General features: G+C 44.3%; 1 long non-coding RNA gene across 7 annotated transcripts in view; it reads left to right on the top strand.

Annotated features, from left to right (window-relative positions):
* Positions 1–12,984, top strand: part of LOC109492091 — a 51,628-nt gene extending 38,644 nt beyond the window's left edge. For 6 of the 7 annotated variants that reach the window (XR_006586519.1, XR_006586521.1, XR_006586517.1 and 3 more), the window contains 3 exons: positions 3,967–4,046; positions 11,326–11,620; positions 12,424–12,984. This is a non-coding gene — a long non-coding RNA (uncharacterized LOC109492091). The remainder of the gene's footprint in view (positions 1–3,966; positions 4,047–11,325; positions 11,621–12,423) is intronic. The other variant, XR_006586522.1, reaches the window with a different exon arrangement.
* Positions 12,985–13,248: the final 264 nt, after the last annotated feature.

Raw genomic sequence — 13,248 nt, 5'->3', positions numbered from 1 at the left:
GTAGGGCAACGACGTGGAGTTCAGAGAAGAGGCCCAACCAGCTCCAACCCCTATTTGCTTTGTACACAGCAAAGTCTATTACACAATACAAAGTCCGGGCCTGCCTGCTTAAAGCCTGTTCACTCCCATCCCCCCTTTCCCCACTTCCGGTTCAGGGAGAAGATTTTCAAAAGTTTGCAGATGAAAAATAACCAGAGTAAGCTCATTAAGCAGCATGAGTGGTTCAAACAAAGGCCCACACTTAGCACCAATGTGGAGTAGGGAGAGGCTGTTTTTATGAACTCTACATTGTTTTGAGAGCCGTCCCCCCGCTCCCCACACCCAGCATTCAGTTCCAAATGAACTTTTAAGCTTTGTTTTAAATAGTCTAGATTCAAAATACCTTATAGATATTGTCAGAGAGAGAGAGAGAGCGAGAGAGAGAGAAAGTCTAATGAACTCCGTGCTTGCTATGGCCTTTTAATTTGATCCTCACCCTTACATATGGCAGATACCCCAGAGCTATTCATGGTACTCATCCAAGATCAGGGATAGCAATGCAATTATAATTAACATTTATTTAGTGCTGACCGTGTCCCAGGCATTGGTCTAGATTCGGTTCCTTTGTTACTGTGTTTGATGTTCACAACACATTTATGGGTTTTCATCCTTGTTACGAATTAGGAAAGAGACACATTGAAGGGGCAAGCGACTTGTCCAAGGTCATCAGTCAAGAGGGGTAGAGTTGAGAAGGTCTGCAGAGCTTGCGCTCTTGACCATTCGTCACTGCCATCATACTCTGCAAATACATAGCATGTACCCTTCCTTTGTTGTCCAGAGTGGACACCACTGGCCTGTCACAGAACTATCCCCCCACACGTGGCCCCTAATCTGCTGCTCTGGGAGCTCTGACTAGCTGACGAGTGTTGACGCTAGAGGAAATCTCTCTGCCCTTCCAGGCCTAGACCCTCCTCCCTTGGTCATTCCCATTCTCCCTCAACCCCTGTCTCTTCCCTGCTCTCGACGTGGGTTCTACTTCGACTCTGACCTTCCATACTCAGCCTATGGTCTTGGTCTCTCACAAGTCTGACTCCAGCTCAGGCTGCGACTTGTCCCCAGGCCCCTCTCTGGCCTTCTTTCAGTTCTTCCTCACCCTCACCCCATCCGGAGCTGTCTCCAGGAGTGATTTGGTCGGTGTCGACAAGGCATCTGTGGAGAGGGGCAATAGGCAGGACGGAACGGGAAAGGTCTTAGTGAAGACCCATTCTCGGAGCCCTGAGCTTCAAGCCCTCTGTGCACATTTCTGTAAGAACGGTATAGACACAAAGATTTAGAACGTCAGTCATGTTCTGGAGCTCCTGCAGTTGGAAACATACCACCGAGTTATCCTGCCCATATCTTTTTACACGACCCCCAAACACTCCCTCAAGTTTAGTCAACTGATTGGTAAACCCAAGAAAATCTTTTCATTTTGGAGGAAAAGCTTGGATATTTGTTGGGCACCAAAGGTACCAACTGGGGGGCTGAAAAGTAGTGAGTTCTAACCAGTGGTGCAATGTTGGAAAGCCGTTTCGCCTCTCCGAGCTGTGGCCGGTCCGTAAAGCTGGCCGATCGAGCGGAGGGCCTCTCGGGTCCCTTCCAGTCTCAGCACTTTGTGTCAACGCAGCCTGAGTTTCAGAGGCTTCTTGTCATCTCCCCCGTTGCTCCCAACAGTCACCAGGAGGTGCTTCTCATATACTGACGGGACTTCTGTCAGTTTCCACAGGTCAGATGACATCTGATGTCTCCTGCTGTGGCTCTGCCCATTATTGTGTCCACGGATATCACCTATGCCGTCCCCCGAGTTGCCGCCTCTGTGGGGTTTAAAGTATATCTACCTATCACCACCATCATGGCCCCGGGGTATTCATGTCCTCTTGGTGCCAAAGCCCTTTGAGGACTTGTACACTCTAGTGTCGAAACCTGAAGCAGGACTGCTAAACTCCATGGCGGACCCCTGAACTGTGGGTGCACTTGCTAAGAGGTATTGTCGTGACGGTGAAAACTTTAGGGGCCCCACTCAAATTCTTGACTGCATGTCAATCTCTCCTCTATTTAGAACAACACGAATTGGCAGAACACCCAAGACTCGCAAAATACAGGATTGACCTAATCTGTCCCTGGAAACCATTGAGACAAACCCATTATCTGAGGAGCCAGGACAAGGTATAATTAGAAGCCCAGTGAGTCACAGCTCTTAGGAGTTAGCTCGGAGGCTCATAAATGACACACTAGTTTGACGTCTGCTTGGGCTCATCCTGGGCATCAGAATTTAGCCTCGTCCAGGGACTGAGAGGATTTATTAAAGCAAGATTCATGGAGCGCAAGAATGTTCACGCTGGGCCCGGTCTCCCCAGGAAGAAGGAGCATCAGATACAGGAAATACAGAAAAAGCGATAACAATTTTTTTTTTTTTTTGCTAGCAAAAAATTCCCTTCAACCGCATACGTTTTCTCTTTAATTTTTCTTAAGGACGTCCAGTTGCTAATTTAAGCCCGTCACATACTTTCCCAGCAGTGAATTGAATTTATGAGTTTCCTGTACATCCTTCCAGGCCCAGCGGATTCAGAAAGAGAACGGGTTTTAAACTCCCAGTCCCAGGACCGGCTTACTGACCGTGTGACTGTGAACAAGCTCGTCAAACCTTCTAAACCTCGGTCCCCTAATTTACAACATGGGGGTTGTAGGGCGATTGAAAAGACGATAATGGCTGCAAAGCACCTGGCTCAGGATCCCACCCATGGGGGTTGCAGTCAGCGTGAGCTTCCTTCCTCGTGGAAACCATCCGAGGCTGCCAGCCCCGGGCCTTCCGTCAGACACAGAACACGCCCATGCAAAGTGCTAATGCCGGTTCAGCTCAGCAGACACCTTGTCTCAGGAAAGCCATTAGAAACCCCCAAAGTACTATATTTTTCTCCTCGCAAGTAGCTCACTTCCCACAACTTCCCACCAGTTTCTATTAAGTGAGCCCAACAAATGAGTCACTCTGCTTACAGATGAAAATTTGGGAGCCACACCCCAAACAGAGGCAGCTTGACTTTTCCCAAGAAGCCGGCAGGACCACCAGAAAGAGGGCCTCGGGGACCCACGGTCAGAAAACCCCAAACCCCCAAGCTACCTCCGAAGTCATAGGCAAATCCAACACCTTAGTTTTGTTTTGGGGTTTTTTTTGTTTGTTTGTTTCTTAAGCGAATTTTGGTGACAGCTGAGAGTCACTGAACAACGTTTAAGCTCTTGCTGAATCCGCTGTTTGAGGCCGGGTGGCATTGGATACAGAGGGGTCCAGGAAGACGGGCCAATCATTTTCTTTCCTAGGTAAATAGGCAACACTAAATTAAATTGAAAATAACATCCTAGGAGGGCTTGGGTGGCTCAGTTGGTGAAGCATCTGACTCTTGATTGCAGCTCAGGTCCTGATCTGACGGTTCATGAGTTTGAGCCCCACATCAGGCTCTGTGCTGACAGTGTGGAGCCTGCTCGGGACTCTCTCTCTTCCCCTCTCTCTGCCCCTCCCCCACGCACGTTTTTTTCCTCTCTCTCTCTATCTCTCAAAAATCAACAAATAAACATTAAAATAAAATAACGCCTTACTTGTTGTATCATTTAGAAGGTGATTATTTACTTTTCAAAAACATCTACCATAGCACTTAAAGGATGACTGATTTTCATAAAAATTTTCAAGAGTTGATCCATTATATAAAAATACAATTATTTATATAAAAATGCAAAAACGGACCAAGGAAGCCTGCCATGTGCCAAGGTCATAGGTGAAGAAAAAAGTTGCACTTAAGATATAAACACTCCAAGTCCGCAGCAAACACAGGTGGGGTATTTGAATTTTTACCACTTGTGTTGTCTGAAAGTCTTATCTGAGGAATTAACATAAAACTGCTGTAGAACCATTGAAAGCCCTGGAAGCAGAAACTAAAACAAAACATTTCTTTACAGGCTCTTCCCCAATCCAGAGGACATGGGCCTTCTGCTGAAGATAAGCTCACAACATCAAAGGAGGAAAAATGATAAACTATGTGAGTAAGTAAATGCCATTAGAGAGAATCATCAGGTACCATAAACAAAAGGGTTAGCACCCGAGGTGCTAAACTTGATAGAACCATCTAGAAGAGACAACAAAATCATCATGTTTCAAGTAACTAAGGAGTTTTAAGAATGGAGGAAGGAGGGGCGCCTAGATGGCTCAGTTGGTTAAATGTCTGACTCTTGATATCCGCTCAGGTCAGGATCGTGCAGTCATGGGACCACACTCGATGCTGAGCGTGGAGCCTGTTTAACATTCTCCCTCTCCCTCTCTTTGTGCCCCTCCCCTGCTTACTCTTTCTCCCTCTCTTTTCTCTCTCTCTCCCTCTCCAAAATAAATAAATTTTTTAAAAAGGAGGAAATAAGATCTATAGTGAGAGCAGAGGAAAGTACAGCAAAAGAAAAGACAGATTTGCAAAAGAATCGGAAGAAAATGCAGTCAATAAAATAAAGAATTGACAGGATAGTAGAGCTGCTGAGAAAATTGGTGAACTGGAAGACAGAACTGAGGAAACTCTCTAGACTGTATCACAGAAAGCAGATGGCAAATACAAATGGCCGGATAGAAAATATGAAAGCTAGACTGAGAAAATCCAGCAGATATAAAATCAGGCTGCCATGACGCACAATTCTAAAGTCTATCCCATTCATTGGGAACCCAATATAAATGGTGGGTTTTGGATTTTTACAATGTATCAGCCTTTATTTGATAAGAACTCCAAAAGGAGAGAATAGAGAAGATGAGGATAAAGTGGTCATTAAAAAAAAAAAAAAGATAATAGATTAGAAACATCCAAAATGGCAGAAAGACGCACGTTTTCAGATCTCAGAAAATGTACCCAAGAGTCCTGGTCAGGATCAGTAAGAATAAATGCACGCCTAAACAATTTGTGAGGAAACTGTCAAAGACGATGAAAAACAACCAGAAATAAAAGAGATTACCTGAAAAGTAATGAGCAATTGGGATTACGGCTGTGTGGCTCTGAGAAAACCCGTCAAACTTTCTAAACCTTAGTTCCGTTATGTGTAAAGTGTGGTTTATACGATGATGAGAAGACAGCAACAGCGTATGCAAAGCACCTGGCTTGGGATCCCTGGCTTTTTATCAGCGACATGGCATGCCAGGAAAAAGGAAATCAAATCTTTAAAATGCCGAAGTGGCAGTCTCATCATTTAAAAATTCTAAACCCGGGAACATTTTCGTCCCACCATGAAGTATGGCTCATTCACACAGTGGAAGCACACGATGGAGAGAGCATTTTAATACATTCTTAGGTGAAACAAACAAAACAAGACAACGAAGCAAACAAAAAAACCCCTTAGTGTTAAAAAGGAGGGCAAACATGCAAATATCTTCAGGTTACAGTAACAGCATATAAAACAGTGGAAGACTACCCACCAAATGGATACACTTGGCTACCTGTGGGGGAAGGGAGGAACTGAATAGATGGGGATGCGAGAGCAGAAGTTCTCGCCACTTATATCCTTGACTATCCCTTTAAAATTTGCATTTAATGGGCAAATTCCTGAAGCACAAAATCTACCCGGGCTGAGTCATGAAGAAATAGAAAACGCGAACAGAACCATAACTAGAAAACAGGATGAAGTAGTGACCAAAGAAACCTTTCAACAAAGAAAAGCCCAGGGCCAGATGGCTTCACTGTTCGATTCTACCGAACGCCGGAAGAAGCGTCAACACTAATCTTCTTCAAGCTCTTCCAAATAAAATGGAAAAGCAGGAAACATTTCCCAATTAATTCTATGAGGCCAGCATTATTCTGATACCAAAGCTAGACAAAACACAAGAAAACTAGAGACCAGTATCGTATATCGGTGTGAACATTTTCAGCAGACTACTAGGAAACAGAATCTAACGGCATATTATAGTATTTTACGCTATGGCCGATTAGGATTTATTTCTGAAGTGCAAGGATGGTTCGATATATGAAAAACAATCAGCATACTCCACTACGTTAACAGAAGGCAGGGTGAAAAACCCACGTGATCTTCACAAATAATACAGAAAAAGCCTCTGACAAAATTTAACACCGTTTCATGGTAATGAAAAAGCTCCCAACAAAGTAGGAATAGAAGGGAATGACCTCAACATAATAAGGGGCATATACGAAGATCCCACAGCTAGTATCATATGCCGTGGCGAAAGACTGAAAGGTTCTTCTCCAAGGTCAGCAATGAGACAGGGATGCTCACTTTTGCCACTACGAGTCAACACAATAGGAGAAGGCCTAGCCAGAGCCATTAGACAAGAAAAAGAAATAAAAGGCATCCAAATTGGAAAGGAAGAAGTAAAACCATCTTTATTTGCAGATGATATGACCTTTCATGTAGAAACCCTAAACATTACACCCGCATACCCACACAACTGTTGGAACCTACAAACAAATTCAGCAAAGTTGCAGGATACAAATCAACACACAAAAATCAGTTGCATTTCTATACACTGACAACGAACAATTTCAAAGGAAATTAGGAAAGTAATTCCACTCACAATAGTATCAAAAAGAGTAAAATACTTAGTAATAAACTTAACCTGGGAGGCAAAAGACTTCTACACCAAAAACGATAAAATGTTGCTGAAAGAAGTTAGACAAGGCACTAATAAGTGGAAAGACATCCATTGTTTATGGATTAGAAGACAGAATGTTGTTGGGGTGCCTAAGTGGCTCAGTCAGTTGAGCGTCCAACTTCGGATCAGGTCGTGATCTCACAGCTTGTGAGTTTGAGCCCCACGTCGGGCTCTGTACTGACAGCTCATAGCCTGGAGCCTGCTTCGGATTCTGTGTCTCCCACTCTCTCTGCCCCTAACCTACTCGCATTCTGTCTCTGTCTCTGTCTCTCTCAAAAATAAATGAACATTAAAAAAAAAAAAAAGAAAGACAGATTGTTGTTAATACCATTCATGGTGATCTATAGATTCAATGTTCCATTGAATCCCTCTGGATATCCCAACGATGTGTTTTCCAGAAATAGAAAAATCCATAAAATTCATATAAAATCCGAAGGAACCCCAAAGAGTCAAAACCATCTAGAAAAAGGACCATGCTACAAGTCTCACACTTTCTAATTTCAAAACTGATTACAAAGCTATAATAAACAAAACGGTGTAGGGTGGGCATAAAGACAGACAATAGTGGACTAGAACAGGGAGTCCAGAAACACTCACATATAAGGTCAAAAGATTTTTGACAAGAGTGCTCAGACTATTCAATGGGGAAAGGACAGTCTTTTCAATAAAAGACTTTTTGGTGTATATCCTTTAAATATGTTGTAGATATGCGTGTGTATGTAAAATATACCAACGAGGATTGTTATCTGTGGGTATAGATGGGGCTGAACAGACAAGGGTGGTCCTTTCTACCCTCTGGACCATTATATACACGAAAGCTGCTTAATCCCCCAAACATTTTATCATGGACACTTTCTTGTCTTTCCTTTTTTAAAGTAGGCTTCGTGCCCAGTGCGGAGCCCAACGCAGGGCTTGAACTGATGACCCTGAGATAAAGACCTGGAATGAGATCAAGAGTCAGATGCTTAACCGACTGAGCCACCCAGGTGCCCCTTATTATGAACGTTTTCAAACAAACAAGAAGTTGAAATAATTTCATAGTGAGCAGTCTATATCCACCACCTACATTCAACCATTAACATTTTCATTATGCTTCTTTATCACATATGCATCTATTCTTCTTTCCATTCATCTATCTGCTTTTTTTGTAAACTTGTAGGGGTCAATACATATCACCCCCAATACTTCATCGTGCACATTAACTTCTGTTTTGACATCATTTGTGTACGATGGAATGTGCAAATCTTGCACATCCACTGAGGTTTGACAAATGCATGCAGCTGTGTAATCCAACCCTCCCAAGCTCTAGTACATGACCATCACCTGAGAAAGTTCCCTCCTGCCCTTTCCCAGTCACTTCTGCCCTCGCTCTCCAGAGGCAACACACGTACGGATTTTGTTTCCACCATAGGTTAGTTTCACCTGTTGCAGAGTTTCATGCACGTGGAATCAGGATTCCACTCCACATAATTAGCATGGCTTATTCAAGAGCTCGGCTAGAGGGGCTTAGGGACAATTTGATTCCTTCTGCTTTCCAGTGATGTTGGAACACCCATTTGATGAGGCTGCCGTCCCTGTGAGCCACTTGATGTAGCAACGGGACTTGCCACAGTCTGTGAGATGGATGAAAATGCCAGGCCACCATTCACGGGAGTCAGAGGAGAATGGAAATCGTAGGTTAGGTGTTCATGAATTATGTGCAAGAAATAGCGACTGCCCCATCCTACTAGCGAATTTCTAGGGAGTAGTCAGAATAGCCTTTCGTCATTAATCATACAGTTTAACTCTACGACTATTTGTTTGACAATTTTGCAATAAATCCTTTAGGCAACAAAAACCCATATCTTTTTAACTCAACTGAAAGGGTATGCTTCGTGGAAAATTAAATACTAAACTTCTGTGTCTTGTGACACTTGATGATGGCACACGAAACGTGCTTGGCATTTGCTATCCGTGAAGAGCGTCACGGCAAAATGGCCCACCAGTTGGAAAACAGAGGATTCGAATCCGTTGCTGAAGAAGCATCAGCATCTATGTGACCCCAGGTGGAATTCAAAGAAGAATGTGACCACAGCAAGTGGCTACTCCTTAATATACCGCACGTGCAACAACATTTGCTGAGATGTGCCAGCTGCTCTGGCGTACGAGGCGAGACAGTGAACCTTCATTTATGATTTTCACAGACCGAGTCAAAAATCAAAGCACAACCTCCAGGGTCACAGTGAACTTGGAGGGAAGTGTCAATAAGATGCGCTCTGCATGGAACAAAAGCTGCTGGAATCCGGAAGACTCCTCCCCGAGCGAAGGATTGACTTTGAGGTTCACTCCAAAGGCTGAACGGCCACCGGGAACAGCTGGCCTCATAATTTTGAGGATTTAAAGCACTGCGATTCCAGTCCACAAGCACTAAGGTAATTTGTGAAAGCAGTACACCCAGAACTGGGGTCAAGCTCAAAACTTAGCAAGATCCCTTTTCTACTAGAATGTATTGTTGGCTAACTGCTCTCAGCTGTTAACTCGAAGAGCTGCGTGGGGAGAAGGCTTGGGAGCGGCACAGAGAGCAAGGTGATTTAATTATTTCTCACATTTGTCTCATGTCTCTTTCCTTTGGTAGTTAATTCGCAAACATTCCTTTCGCCACCTTCTCTCTTCTTTGAGGTTGTACCAGCAACTATCTGCCCCAACTTATGCAAAACTATCTGAATAATTCATAATGCAGATGAGCTTATCGGCTTGTTTCCATTTCTCTTTGCCCAAGAATGATTAGCAATGAAATATTTCAAACATACAGAGAACTAGGTAAATAAAATCACCCGGCTTTAGCAGTACTCCACCATATATGCCCAGTGTAATATTGCTCTTTAGTCATCACTGCTGTATTTACAAGAATGTTTTTCCTTTTGCTATGACGGGCGATATGAGCACGTCCTTGTGTGTAAGTTCGACATAGTTCTCTGACGTGCTTACCTGGCTGTCAGCCCCGTGGTCTTTGTTGTTCCAGTATGGCCCACTCCGCAGGGCAGGGATGAGACCAGACGGTGTAGTGGTTGTAGCATGGCTTTGGGGCCATGCAGATCTGCTTTCCAATCCCAGAAATCCCAGCTCAGTGGTGGGCAATTGCCTGTACCTAGTTTCCCATTTATATTATGGGAACAATACTACCTACCTCGTAGAGACGTTGGGAGGTGATGTTAGTAAAGCATTGGAAGGGTACCTAGCACAGGGTAAGTGGCCGTTATCAGCTTATATATCTTTTGTATGTGCCGAGCAACCCCATAAAGCTTGGGTCCATCTCTAACCGATGCTGTGTTTACCGGGAACCAGCCAACCACTCTCCAGATAATTAACAACTCTTAATTATGGACTAATCCTTGTCAGCTTTGCACATGAGGCCGGGTTTAGCCAGGAAAATGGTGGTCTTTTTATTTACTTTTTAGCAGCTGAAGGTGAGTTTGCCCCATGGGTGTGATCTCCAAAACACAATGAAATGTAATAGAGTTTTGTAGCACTTACCTTTATGTAAAGCTGAATTAGCCCATGAGATAAGGGCGCGGTTGGTTATAAACATGAAGCAAGCCCCCTGGTGACCATGGGCATTATTTGATTGTTATTTCGGTGAGCATCTCCATCTCATCATGTCCTTAGATGTGTGTATTATTTATCATTAAAGCAAATTGCCTTCAAAAGACCACATGGTTTAACATAGTGGTTCTCAACCATGGCTGGGCCCCAAAATCATCTGTGTTTAAAAAAAAAGAATCTATCCATCTGTCCATCCATCCATCCATCCATCCATTCCAAGGCCCCCATCCAAGACATGCTGGGAATCTCTGGGACTGAAATCTTCATCTCCTGGAAGACGTGGAAGGGATCAATGTTCCAGCCAGGGGAGGCTCTTAGAGACCCAGGGTTGAGAATCACACTGGGTTAACCTCTTGAAGTGGTACCTATCTGAAGGGCAGTTGAAGATTTTGGAATTAACCAGCAAGTCTTTTTTTTTTCTTTTTCTTAAATAATTTTGCAAAGCAGGATGCTATCCCAAGCCTTCTGTTGCAAATTATGTCTTCCACAGGAATGAAGCATACACATGGTCCATCCAAGCGCAGTGTAAATCAAACCACATGTCCACAGCTGGACCAAAAGCATTAGGACTGTCTAAGTGGATTCCACTGGAATGAGCCTATGTGACACCACGTCAAAGTAATTGTGCACAACCCCCTCCCCCCCCAAAAGAGCTACATGAAGGATGGCCAAAACACACACCAAAAAATGGATTTAACTCCATTTTCTAAAAAAATTAAAAGCATGGGGCGCCTGGGTGGCGCAGTCGGTTAAGTGTCCGACTTCAGCCAGGTCACGATCTCGCGGTCGGTGAGTTCAAGCCCCGCGTCGGGCTCTGGGCTGATGGCTCAGAGCCTGGAGCCTGTTTCCGATTCTGTGTCTCCCTCTCTCTCTGCCCCTCTCCCGTTCATGCTCTGTCTCTCTCTGTCCCCAAAAAAATAAATAAACGTTGAAAAAAAAAATTAAAAGCATAATGCATATACTGTATCTTTTGCAAATAAAAGGACACCAAATGTCCGAAAGCGACACAAGGGTACATTATTTTCCAGACATGAAGCCCAGACGTCTACTGACCAGTACTTCCAATATTCACATTCCCTCCTCCTTTTCTTTATTCCAAATAGCAGTGTGCTCTCCCAGCTAATTGGGCAGAGAAGGATGTCTGAAGGTGGAGGCCGTTAAGAAATCACGCTTCCCTTTATTTATGAGTTTCCGTGGCAAGAGCAAAATAAAAGACGATTGTGTTTCAAAGCAACAACACGAAAAGAAGCAACATCTCCCTCAAGTAGGCAAACCTCCGAGGGAAAGTAAAAGTTACGCTGCCCTACGTACCTTTCCCCAAACCAAGGGACATCATTTGAAATGGTGCTGGCTACATGTAGACACTAACTCCGGAGACCAAGAAGCTTCTCCCGGAAGGTACTAGCTTTTGTGTTTTCTTTGGGTTTTCTGCTGTTAACCTTCTCTTGCAATTGACTCCCAGAAACCAGACAGTGAAATCTCTGGGGCTTTCCTGGCCACCTGATTCAAGGTAATCAGGAACCTGAGTAGGGTCAGGATGTTGGCTGCCTTCTTTCAAAACACAGGGACCTAGAAATGGGGCTACTGAGATGTTTAGCCAACTCTACCCCTTAAGATAAAGTCAGCAGGTAAAATACCCGAGATAGTTGGCTTGTGTAGTGCTTGAGGCAGGCGAGTCCAAAGCCAGATCCCTCTTCCTCGGAGCAACCAAGGTCATCACTATGTTACTCGTTAGTAACATAGGGGTCATACTCCCGCCCCATCCTTATGGGTGACCTCTGCCTCACATTCAAGTGCCTGGTTCATGTCAGTCTGCTCAAATCATTAGTTTCAAGTATCAAATCATTAGTTTCTTCACCACCCAACACAATGACAAAAATGTTCATTTTTGAGAGAGAGAGCAAGAGAGAGAGAGCGAGCAAGAGGGGGAGAGGCAGGGAGAGAGGGAGACACAGAATCCAAAGCAAGCTCCAGCCTCTGAGCTGTCAGCACAGAGCCCAACGTGGGGCTCAAATTCATGAACCGCGAGATCATGACCTGAGCCAAAGTCAGATGCTTAACCAGCTGAGCCACCCAGGTGCCCCATCATTTTTCTCCTTGATCAGCCTCCACAGCTCTATCTTAGAAGAGTGGAAAATTAGGCATAGATAGAATGGTGAAAGCAGTGGTTTCTAACCCTTCTTTTCTTCTTCTTTTTACAGGAGGAAATTCCCTCAGTGGATATTTTGCCTTAGAGCAAAAATGGTATCTCAGCGTTGGGCTTGCCCCTACATTCATTCATGTTGGTACTTTTTATTTAAGTTTTTATAGTAGCTAGGTTCCCCTTTGCCTAAAAACCCAAGGGAAAAAACCCGATTCTTTAATTTACTCACATCCTGCTAGGCTTTCTCAGGCTATTCATTTTCTTACCCCGCTTCATCTTCAGCTGCAAGGAAGCTGGAGTTTGGAGGAAAGGGGGACGCAGGTCAACCGGAGGTTGTCCTGACCTCAGAGGGAGAGCCCCCCTGTCGTCAACACCAGGGCTACCCTAGGCTATTGCAACATGTCTGCAGGCTCAATTCTAGAAGAAAATACCATTTACTTCCCAACGTGCTGGGGCTCAGTGGGGCATAAAGAATAAATGAAGTAAATTAACTGATAAAATTTGGTAATTGCCAGTTCCTGAGAACTTAAAAGAGAAACCGTAAAAGGGATCCTGAACCTTCGCGAGCGTTTAGAGACTATCTTGATCCATAAAAATAAAGGAGTGGGGCGCCTGGGTGGCTCAGTCGGTTGAGCGTCCGACTTCGGCTCGGGTCATGATCTCACGGTTCGTGAGTTCGAGCCCCGAGTCGGGCTCTGTGCTGACAGCTCGGAGCCTGGAGCCTGCTTCCGATTCTGTGTCTCCCTCTCTCTCTGCCCCTCCCCCGCTCATGCTCTGTCTCTCTGTCTCAAAAATAAATTAAAACATTAAAAAAAATAAAAATAAAAATAAAGGAGTGATGTGCTCTGCAGATTTGGAGAGGACCTCTTCTCTTGTTTTGAGG

This window comes from Felis catus, chromosome D1 (assembly GCF_018350175.1).
Source record: "Felis catus isolate Fca126 chromosome D1, F.catus_Fca126_mat1.0, whole genome shotgun sequence".
Lineage (NCBI taxonomy): Eukaryota > Metazoa > Chordata > Mammalia > Carnivora > Felidae > Felis > Felis catus.
This window is presented reverse-complemented; position numbering and strand designations above follow the sequence as displayed.